An 11,208-nucleotide genomic window follows, 5' to 3' on the forward strand; every position below is an offset into this window, starting at 1 on the left:
TCAAAAGTGTAAAGATGCAAATTAGGCTTCTGGGCAAGTTTATCTCATCTCAAGCCACAACTTTGCATGTTAACTATAATCTTTAAGGGCAGGATATATGTCAAGCACCCTGTGTTTGTGTGGCCTAAAGAAACACATTATATATGCAAAACCAGCATTTGTTCTTAATCTCATTAAGGTCTTAAGTCTACTCAGAGAACTGTTTGTCTTGGTATAATGATATTAATTCTTATATAGGCCAAATTATGCAACTATTCCAAGTCATTCGCAATAATGGGACAATCAGAACTGATAGAAGCAGACATTCAATATGTAGTCCTTTCTGTAGTGTTAACCTTACCTTTTGTAACAAGTTTTGGCGCTAAGATCGATGGTGATAATTCAGTAGAAAAGCAGTGTGGAGTTATGGGGAGTGCTCAGCACCTCACCATCTACACCAGAAATCACAGATTTTGATCATTCTTTCTTCTCTTGGTTGGGAAGAGTGGGATGTTGGCTTAGAGTGTTTCTTCCTCCACAGCTGGAGACTGGTTTGGTTTATTTTTATTGTTTGGCAAACACAGTTTATTAGTTTGATCTTTATTGACTTGTAAAACCATTCTTTTTTTTTTTTTGTTTCAGCTCACAAACCTGTGCTCCTTTAGTGACTATAACTGCCCATTTTTGATTTGTGTTTGTAGCCCTGGCAGCTTTGCCATCATCCTGTGCTCCCTCTCTCATGGCTTTTGCTGTCATCTGGTGTTTGGGAAACCTGTTCTTAAACTGGTTTTCTTCAAGGTGTGGTTCTCTGATATCATGAGTGTGGTGTCATTGTCACAAAATAATCACTGTACATCTTTTGTTCTAACATCATGAGAGGGACTGATCTATTTATGCCTCAACATATGTTACACATGAGGCAAAAGATGCCTTTAAAAAGTGTTGTGGCAACAACTATCCCCGGAGAGGCTTTGCCTTGCAGCCAGTCAGGGCAGAGGAAGCCTCTACGATTGCTGGTGGGGAAAATGCCCACCAAGAATGTCAGAATGCCCAGAGAATCAAGCTGTGAGAGGAACCTTAGCAGGGAGCCAGGCCAACGCTCCGTGGTTCGCAGCACACACGCTCTGCCCGCTAAGCCGATGCTGACAAAGAGCTGGGCTGTTACCGCTGAAGATGAATAGATCACGCGGACACAGGTCGAGGTGTGGTGAAAGAAAGAGCAGAGTTTATTTTGCCTCCCAGGGTTTATAGGTTTTTGACCACAGCCAGGGATTGGATGGTCAGTATAACACTTTCTCACTGCACTGGCCATGAGAGATGTCCATCACAAGACGTGTAACAGAAAGAATGTACACATATCTATGTTTACAGTTACTGTCCTGGGAAAGTCTTTAGAAAACCATGTTAGCAAGTTCAGAAGCTGAGTTTTCAGGGTGATACTGGGGTTCTTGTGGTAACAGATGTGGTTCCATCTGTTTCTTTCCCCCTCTCTCCTTTTCCTCTCCCACTCTAGTAGGAACCCTTACCCCTTTTTTTTTTTTTTTTCAATAAGCAGTTCTCAGATATAATATTTCCGTGTTTGTTCTTTATTTTCATCCAAAAAATCTAATCAAAAAGAATCCTTCCCTATCCTCACTTTTATAGTGGAACAGGACACACCAGTAACAATTCACTTGTCAACAATAATGATCTGTTAGAAGACACACATCCATAAAGTAACATAAAGCCCCAAAAATATTTTTGCCAACATTGCTCAAGCCATGCTGCTGTTAAAGGGAATGCACTTGAACCAAACCTTTAATATGAGCTCCCAAACATCTTCTCTGGTGTTTAGTGTGGCAGAGAAATAAAGCGCGAAGACGGAGAGTGCAAGAATATGGGAAAGACTCCTGACAGTCACAGGAAACTGTCAGCAAGAGGAAAGCAGGGCTGGAAGACTTTGCACTACAAAAGGTTTGAAGCTCTGAGATGGCTTTGAGATGCATTGATTTATAGGGAAACTATGAACAGTGAGAAGCTGAACTAGAACAGTGAGAAATGGCATGAAAAAATTTTTTTTTTTTTCTTAAAGTGGCAAGGGGATAATTTTGCGTGCGTGTGTTTATGTTTTGCTCTTTATCTAGGTCCATATATTCCTTTATGCAACTAGGTAAAACTGTACTGTGTTTCATAGCTATTGTGTTTTCTTTCACACAGAATCTAAAGTAGATGTGGAACAGAAGTTCTTGTGTATTATTAGAAATAAGGTCAACACTGGTCTTGGAGGCCTAAAACAGTTTTACTTTTGGGCTGCCTTCCTGTCAAATATTAATAGTCAGATGTCACAGCCAGGAAATTCGCCAAGAGGCTCAGGGATTGAACAGGGGGACAGCTTAATATAGTAATCTTGCACACTGTGAGACAGCTTTGGTGTTGGAGGCATTGTAGCTTCAGATGTTTTATCTTCAGACGAAATTATGAGTGTACATCCTGAACTAAGTAGCCTTGCTGGCAGCAGGGCATGCTGGTTTCTCAGAGCCCGGGAAGATGGCATCATGCTGAGGCCTGACCATTCCTGCAGAACTTGTGTGGGAGTTGAAAAATTGGCAGGAAGGTACACACACAGTGCCTGCAATCCACAGAAACTTCAGCAACTGTGTGTATGACATTGCACAGGAACAGCTCATCCATCTGCTCTTTCTGTTAAAAGGAGAAAAGGAAACAAAGGTCTTGTTTGGTTCTGCTCAGCGCTTCCAGCTTGTACAGGTTCAGCCAAAGGTGGCTGCAACAGTGCAGTTGAACTGTGTCTTCAACCAGCTCTGTGTAAGCTTGATTTGTGACCAAGGAGTCTTTAAACATGTTTGGGGTACTTGTTTTTGCTGAGGAATGTATTGGGTGCTGGTAACTTGATTTGTGAACTGCAGATTGAGGTGCAGCTTGAGCTGTGGGTGTGGGAGCCCAGGACAAAAGAGGGCACCAAGATGGGTGTCACCAGCCAGGTGGATGGACACTGGGAGAGCAGGAGGGGGAAACTCGGGAAGAAGAGTGAGACCTTGACATGCTTGGACTGTGAGGGGATAAAAGCCCAGGGGTTCCCTTGGCGTGTCGCCTCAGGGGAACCAGCTCAGGCTGTTCCTGTCTTACTGCAGCTTAATGGAATGAGATGTCTGAGACTCTGGGAAACCTGAGATCGAGCTGGTGAGGAAACCTGGCCGGACTGTGTGTGTGGGGAGTCCAGGGAACCTGCCAGGTCACTGGGGCCACCACTGTGAAGAGGCTTTGGTCACAGCAGTGAAAATCTGTGACATTGGGAGCGCGGTGTCGGAGAGTCTTGTGAATGGTCACACTGGGAAGTTTCCTTTACAGTTTCATTGTTGGTTTTGTTGTTTCTTTTTTCAAAAGCAGAAAGATTTTTAGCATTTTTCAATGTCTATGTAATCTGAAAGTTTTTCTAAAATCTGCTCCTACATCAAAATTTGAATTATGTGTGAATTATGTGAAGTGACTCACTTTGAACAGCCTGGCTTGTGGCAGTCCCTGTGGGACAGAACCACCAGTCATTATAGGTCACAGTGTGGAGACCTAACATTATAACTGTCTTTGCATGTAGAGTAATTATAACTAAGTCACAAGTAATGCTGGGAGTGTACTGGAATATTTTTCTGAGAAAACGACAAAACAATGTCTAAAGGATATGTAAGGAACCTTTGTTTTTACGTTTTGGTAAATTCTTCCACATTCTTTTTTTTTTTTCCTTCTTTTTTCAGAAAATTCAAAAAAAAAATCAGCGTTATTTTTTTTTTTTTTGTTCTCCCTCAGTATCTTTCAGGCAAAGGTTTTAAAGAGCATCACACATTTGTGTGGCAGAACCCATGACTGAAACTCAAATTTCCTGGCACATTTAGCATCTAATTAGTGGCCTTGGTTTCAAGTGGATGCATGTGGGTAGGTCAATACACATGTATTAAATTCTGTAGAGCAAAATAGAACTGAGCTGCATATTTACGTTTGTACTTGTAGGAGCAGGTTCCAAATTTGCTTTTATTTTTGTCAAATATTGTATAACAGCCACTGAGAAGAGGAGAAGCAATTGAATATGATTAACCTGTCATTGTGTTAATTATATACGGTGCAAGGTTGGGATGGCAGCAACAACTCATCAGTTTTGTTTCAAACACAAATCTTCCTGGCAAGTGAGGATTTAGTAAGTTTTAATTCCATCACACCATTCTGAGGTTAAGCTCTGTTGGAAGAACTTTATCCCTGAAAATTTTAGTCAAAGCTTAATCACTCGATTAACTTCCTGAAACTAGAGGATTGACCTCAAATCCTCATCCTTAATAAGAACTTTGCAGTAGATAAGATTCAGTAGAAAACACTTTTCTATCTCCAAAGGCTTTTCTTTACATTTTTTAATGAAACTAGAAGGATGCAGTTACCCTTCCATTATCAAATCAACCTTCACTGAAATTCAAACTTCATGTCTGGTACCACTGAAATTGAAGTCCACTTGTTATTTGACTTCTCAGACTTCTTACTTCTTCTCAATGTGAAAATATAATTAGTTGTTTTCCAGTTAATGCTGCCTACCTTGGTTCAGTTAAAGGGATGCAGCATCCACACTGCTCTTAGTCACCAGTTTCTTGTTGAGACTGAAACATTGATATAAAGGTTCTTGTGGTGCCCTGCAATATTCATCATGATAAGCATTCGGATGCTTTTTGTGGGGGAAAAAAAAAAACCAAAAAAAACTATCACCCACTTTCCAATTAATGTGTCAGAATAGATATTTGCATGTATTTTATATTGTTGTTTCCTCAGCTGAACTGATTCTGCAGGTTCAGATGAGGCTTTATTCAACTGGAGCTTTTTCAGTTTTGATGGCATGACTGGGGATGCTCCTTCAGATTGAGAATTGCAGAGCAGAATGCTGGAGTTCCTATGACAGTTTGGTAAACTATTACTTTGTTTACAAATAAAGCAGTAGGGTAGCTTGACTTGAGTTGCCAGTCAAGGAGTTTTGTAGTATTATGCAGATTTTCACTCTCCATTATCCTTGTTGGTTTTGGTTTGGTTTTTAGGTTTTTGTTCAGAATATTCTTGCTATTTTACTTGAAGTTAAAACTTATTCTTTCTTAGAAGTACTTAGTTTACAATTGGTTTTAAGTGCACTTATGTTCCCTTCTTTCCCTTCTCTATAAAACTTTTACTGAATCTTTCAGGTTTGATGATCTGTTACATCTAAAATGCAGAAGGGGAGAGCAGGATCTTCATTTCCTTATCCTTTGGCGTTACACTGGCAGCTTTTTCATGTCGCCCTTCACAATGTGGTGTAACATTTGGAATGATCAAAATCCCTAGCTGTTGGGTACTTGGATTCCACTTAATTACAGTGAGATTTGTATTCCTAAATCATGTAGTACAGATTGCCATATTCCCAGGCATTAACCCAAGGCAGTCAGCATACCTGAAGAAGCATCTACTGGGCAAGAAATTGGACTTTTTCCAGCCAATTACCAAATGCTAATTAGAAGATGAAGTAGGTCAAATGAGAATGAATAACTTCTTGTGCTCGTCTTTGCTTGAGTTCTTGGAGTGGGCTCACAGGCAAGGTTTGGGAGGTATCTCAGCTTCCACAGGCAGATGTTTTATGTGCCCTGGCTCATTTCACTACAGCTCTTCTACACCATGTGCTTCCTATCACTAGGGCTCGTCTAATTTTTGTGTGATTTATAATTCCTCCCAGGGTCTCTTAATTCACACTTCCTTTTGGTGTGGTACTGGTAATTCTATAGGTCATTCCTAAATGCCTCCCAAAAGTTGAGCCAGACCAGAACTGGTATGGGAAACCAAATCTGGAGCTGGTAGAAAATAATATCTAAACTTACAGGGTAGTAAGTGAGATAAGGAATACACTTCTATGGTTTGTGGGCTATGTACAGTTTTAGGAAAATCTTCTTGATACATCAAATGAATGATATTCAACAGAACAATTTGAAGTGTATAATCCTGAGGTTGCCATAGAATTTAGGGTATTTAAAACATTTTTATGTTTACAGGTGGTCTGGTTATACAAAAAAAGTTTGAATTTCACTTCTCTGTATTTATGGAGTGAAGGAGTGCAGGAGGTGTCAGAGTTCTGTAAACAACAGATGTTGTCTAAAAAGTATGATAAAAAATTAAAGTGCATTTTTAAGCTTTAGTTTAGATTTCAGTATCTGAGTTTTGTTTTCAGTGATATTAATGTTGTTTTCCACTTATTGCTGCCTATGTAATGCCATTTCAATGAATTACAGAATTTCTACAGTGTTCTCCCACTGCTATTTATGATAAATCTTTAAACTCCTCAGAGAGGCAAAGACGTGCCCCTCCCAGAAAGAACACAAAAATGTAGATTTTTTTCTTTTCCCCACTGCTGTTCTTAAATCCTCATCTTATGAATTCTTTTGGGAGTTGTGGTTTTGTTTGGGGTTTTTTTTTACATTTTAAATGTAGTGGTTCTAACAAATAGAATTTAAACTTCATCAACTTTATAGCAATATTAAAAAAGAATGGTTTTGAAGAGAAAATGAAGCAGACAAGAACACATTAAATTTCAAAAATGAGATAATTTGACTTTAATTTTTTTTAAGAGAAAGAATGACATCTGCTAGGTGCCTGGATCTGAGAAGAAATCTCCCCTTGAGACTTTCTTATATCTTCTGAAACTCCTTATTATGTCAATGTCACAGATGGAGCATCCTATTAGGCTACTTATACTGTAATTTTTATATTTTATCTATGAAGTGCAACTCTAAAGGAATCGTGGCAGGAGAAAGAAATGCACATCTTGAAATACAATGAGCTCATCAGTGAGTAAGCCTTTAATAAGATTAGAAATATGCATAAATATCTTCCTGAATAAAGTCCATGCTATATAGAATAATGCAAAAATCCTATTGAAATCCTTCCTGCATGGACAGTATGAGAATATTTTTTTTTATTTAGTGCTTGGCACTTTATTTCTTTGCTTGACTTGTTGAAATATCTCTGTTTTTTAATTTGAACACTTTTTAAAGGGTAACATTTTGGAACATTTTGTTGTGTTAAAGTAGGTGGGGAAATTACTCTTCCTACAAGTTCTGTCACAACAAAATTACAGGTTTTTTACATCTGGAAGTCTAAAAACAAGGACTGAAGCTTTCTGCTTTTATGATGAAAGGCAAATGAGTTGTTATTCTAATTATAAATTTAAAATATCAATAGAAGTACTCACTAAGCAGCAATAAACATCTCTCTTTAAATTTCCTGTTCTATCGATTCTATCTCGTATGATAACCCATTAAGTGATTACTGTTGATCAGCAGAATGAAGTGAGATTATATTTATTACTTTTCACTGACAGTTCTCATAATAGATTATTATGGTAAACGTGAAAGGCAGGAAAGAGTAATTGCTGCTTCATTTATGTTAATTATTCATTATTTTTAATATCAAACCCTTTTAAAACATATATATGGAATAAATTAAATCACCAGTTTATTGTTGTACAATTAAAATGCAATAATTGTTTGCTTGTTTGAGGCTTTGAAAGCAACTGGTTTTTTTTTTGTAATTTTACTTCCTACAGTTCTGCAGCTCTCACATTAAAGGATAATTTAACTTTTTCCTATGTCAGGAAACAAATACTAAGGATGATGGTGCAGCTGCTGTGCATAGGTGTAATTGTTGACCTTGCTGACACTTCAGTTTTGCACTGACAATCCCGGCTTAGAAGGTCGGAGTGCTAATTTCCAACAGAGACAGAGCATAAACTTACTCTGAGCTTTCCCAAGTACTTTATTAGCAGGCTGATTTGTGGAAGAGGCTCTGTTGCCTTGATGGATCCATTTTTCTGTTTTGCTCAGTCTATTTTATGTGCCATTGCTGTCGTTACAGTCTGCAGAGATCCTTATATTACCCTCACCTCTGTCACCTGAATGTCACCAGTCACATTGCCAGAGTAGCCTGTTTTCCAGGCACTGAACTATTGCAAAATATTGAAATATTTTCTTGGCTTTCTGTGTTTGGGTCAAATTCAAATGTCCTGCAACTGACAACAGGAAAACACATGACCAGGCCATAGTGAATTTAACTTGTGATTTCAGTGCTATGCACTCATCCTTGTCTGATGTATCGAAAATCATTTTGTGTACTGCAAATTACCATATTAATTAAGATATTTTAGAACTTAAACCAGTAGGTAGGTGTTCATTATCATCTGAACTATTTATGAAGCTTTTCACAGTGAGCACTAAAACTGTTTCTTATGTCTTTATCTTCCATTGGAACTAGATGATCTTTAATGTCCCCTTGAGTTACATGTAAAAGTGAAGCATAATTCCTGTATTTCACAGTGTAACTGGCGTGCCTGTACCTTTCTGACAAACAGAACAAACAAACAAAACCCTCACTTATGTTGAATTAGCACTTACCCCAGTAGCAGCCAAAGGTAAGTGTAGTTTTATGTCAGCTCTAGGAAATCCCTCTCTGTGTGAACAGCAGTACACAATGGGCTGTAATGGGAATTTTACAAATCCCTCCCTGCAGGGATTTACATTGTCAGTAGTCTCCCACATATAATGCACTATAATTGAAAGTCAGGTTTTTCTCCTCCTAATTATACAATAATATTGTTTTACATGTCATGTAAAAGTACATATTTTCATGGTTTGGGTAAATCTACTTTAAGCAAATCAGAAAGTGGTGGTAATTTTTTGTTTTGTTTTGTTGTTTTTTTTTTTGTTATTCTAAGTATGGTTTGTTACTTGCTAAACACTGTGTTTCATGCCACAAGATTGTTTCCCATAGCCCAGTGGCATTCTAGCTCAGGCAGAAACAGGTACAGCACTGAAACCAAAGCTGGCTGGACTGAAAAGAAAGGACTGTCACACAGCTAATTTTTAGTGAAGTGTGAATCAAGGTCTCTTACCATGCATTTATTTCTGGCAAAAATGGATATTTGAGAGCCACTGATGTAGTAATTCCATTTCTCAAATAGCCTGAAATACGTATACTCGCAGATGATAAAGGTGTCCAGAAAGATGGGTAAACCAAAACGAGAATTAAAATTGTAAGAAACGACTGTAGAGGTTAGAAACCTTGACATATTTGTGGTGATCACGAAGATTGAAATCTTGGCTTGATCTATCAAGGCAAAATAATCTTGCAATTTTAATAACATGTCCTGAAAATGGAATCACTGATGGGCCACGTGGCCCTTGTGGTTTGTCATCAGTAATTTCTGTACCAGGTTTTTCCTGCTGCTGAAACCCCAGGATAATGTGAAATTTCCTCAGCCTCCAAGGAGGAAGAAAATTTCAACAGAGCAACCTATCCACGCACCTCTGAGGACAAAATATTGGGAGCCAAGCACTGGGAAGTCATCCCCAGTAGGCTGTGGTGGTGTGGAAGCATTCAGGTTTGAGGGACACATGCTGGAACTGTCCGGGAGGGACACAAGCTGGGCAGATGTTCCACAGCTCTGGGCAAAAACCCTCTGTGAAATTTGTTTTTGCTGCAGCAGTTAGGACAGGTGATGTTGACATGATGTCATTTTAGTGTGAACCACCCCAAGGGCAGCTGAAAGGGGTTTGGGAGAAAAGGGACACAGAAGACCTGAGCAGGAATCTAAAGTTTTGATCTTGGCATTTTGCTGTAAGAATTGCTAATTTAAAAAAGGCCAGATCTTGGGTTTTTTCCTGGCTTGTCAATAAATGGTATGGATGACAATAAAGGAAAGAAAACTTCTCAGCTGAGTAGTTTACCCCTTCCTTTCTGGGTTACTCAGCACCTTGTAGTTCCATCAAATGTCTTATCCAATGAGGCAGGTTGTTACTGTTCTGCTGGATGTGGGCTTTGACACAGCTTTAATTATCTGATATACACGCTGAAGGCTGGCAGATGGAAACTGGGAAGGTAAATGTTGATTTTGTGGGTAACTGCCAAAGCAGTCACTGTCATAATATACCTATTTATCAATATCTACTTTTAAAAATCTTAAGAATTTGGGAAGGTGACAGAACAGGTTACAGGATGTTTCAGGAATGGAGTTCATTCAACTGCAGTCTATGAAAAATCCATACTCACCGTTTATCAAGGGAGGGGACAAAACATCCCTTTTGTAACAATTTTTCTGTGTATTCTGTGCTGCTGTCTGTATAAACTGCAGTTGTCTCCCCTGGCTTTAAGATTTTCTGAATTTTATTTAACTGAAAAAGACCTAGTGGCAGAAAGGAGATTGTATAAAACGACCTGGGAGTGTTTCTTGACTTTTAAGATGGGTTTTAACTTGTGTATCGAAATAGCCTGTTGAGTGGAGGTGTATATAAGTGTATTAATGAAATAACTTTGGAATTAGAAACATGCTAACAGAGGGCTGGAAGCTGCAAAGTTTGGTCTGTCATTCCTCATCTGCTTCCCTGGATTTCTGCAGAACTGTGTTGTTTACCCTTAAGAGAAACATTTCAGTTTTTGCACATAAACAGTCATATTTTATTCAGCAGTTTATTAGTCGGTATTACATTTTTAATTTGCTGGCTTTGCATATAATATTCATTTTAATGCAACACTCAAGGCAAAGAAAATACAACAGGGCTTTTTTAACCCTTAAGAGTTCAGTTCTATTGAATTTTAGATTCCAGTTTGTGATTCATGAAAGGGAGATCTTCCAAAAAGTCCTCGGTCAAAATGGATATTGCATCTGCTATAAATTTCCATAATACTTCTCCACAGGGACTTGTTTTTAGATTGCATTAGTCTCCTTTCAAAATAGGGAATCACAGAACCATAGATTCATTTGAGGTGGCAAAGACCTTTAAGATCACTGGGTCCAACCATTAACCCAGCATTGCCATGTTTGCCAATAAACCATGGCTGTAAGTGACACGTTTATTCATCTTTTAAATACCTTCAGGAATGGTATTTAGGACCTTAGGACTCCACCCTCTCCCTTGGCAGCCTCTTCCAATTCTTGATAACCTTTCTAGTGAAGAATTTTTTTCCTACAGATTAGAGGAATTCCTGATCTAAGTTTCCTCTGGCACAACTTGAGACCATTTAGTCTTGTTTGTTACCAAAGCCCCAGCCTATGATGAAAATAGGAGTGTTGAGCAGTGAAGCATGCAGTACAATCATTTCATATTGGGGGGAAAAAATACAAATTTTAACTCAGCTGCATATGACTTACAAAAGCAATATATCTGCTCTAAAATGTATTGTAGGATAATTGGA

General features: G+C 38.5%; 1 protein-coding gene across 3 annotated transcripts in view; it reads left to right on the top strand.

The window, feature by feature from the left end:
• CADM2 (cell adhesion molecule 2) overlaps nt 1–11,208 on the top strand; it is a 579,337-nt gene that overhangs the window by 153,087 nt on the left and 415,042 nt on the right. The window lies entirely within an intron of this gene.

Source organism: Cyanistes caeruleus, chromosome 3 (assembly GCF_971803275.1).
Source record: "Cyanistes caeruleus chromosome 3, bCyaCae1.hap1.1, whole genome shotgun sequence".
NCBI lineage: Eukaryota > Metazoa > Chordata > Aves > Passeriformes > Paridae > Cyanistes > Cyanistes caeruleus.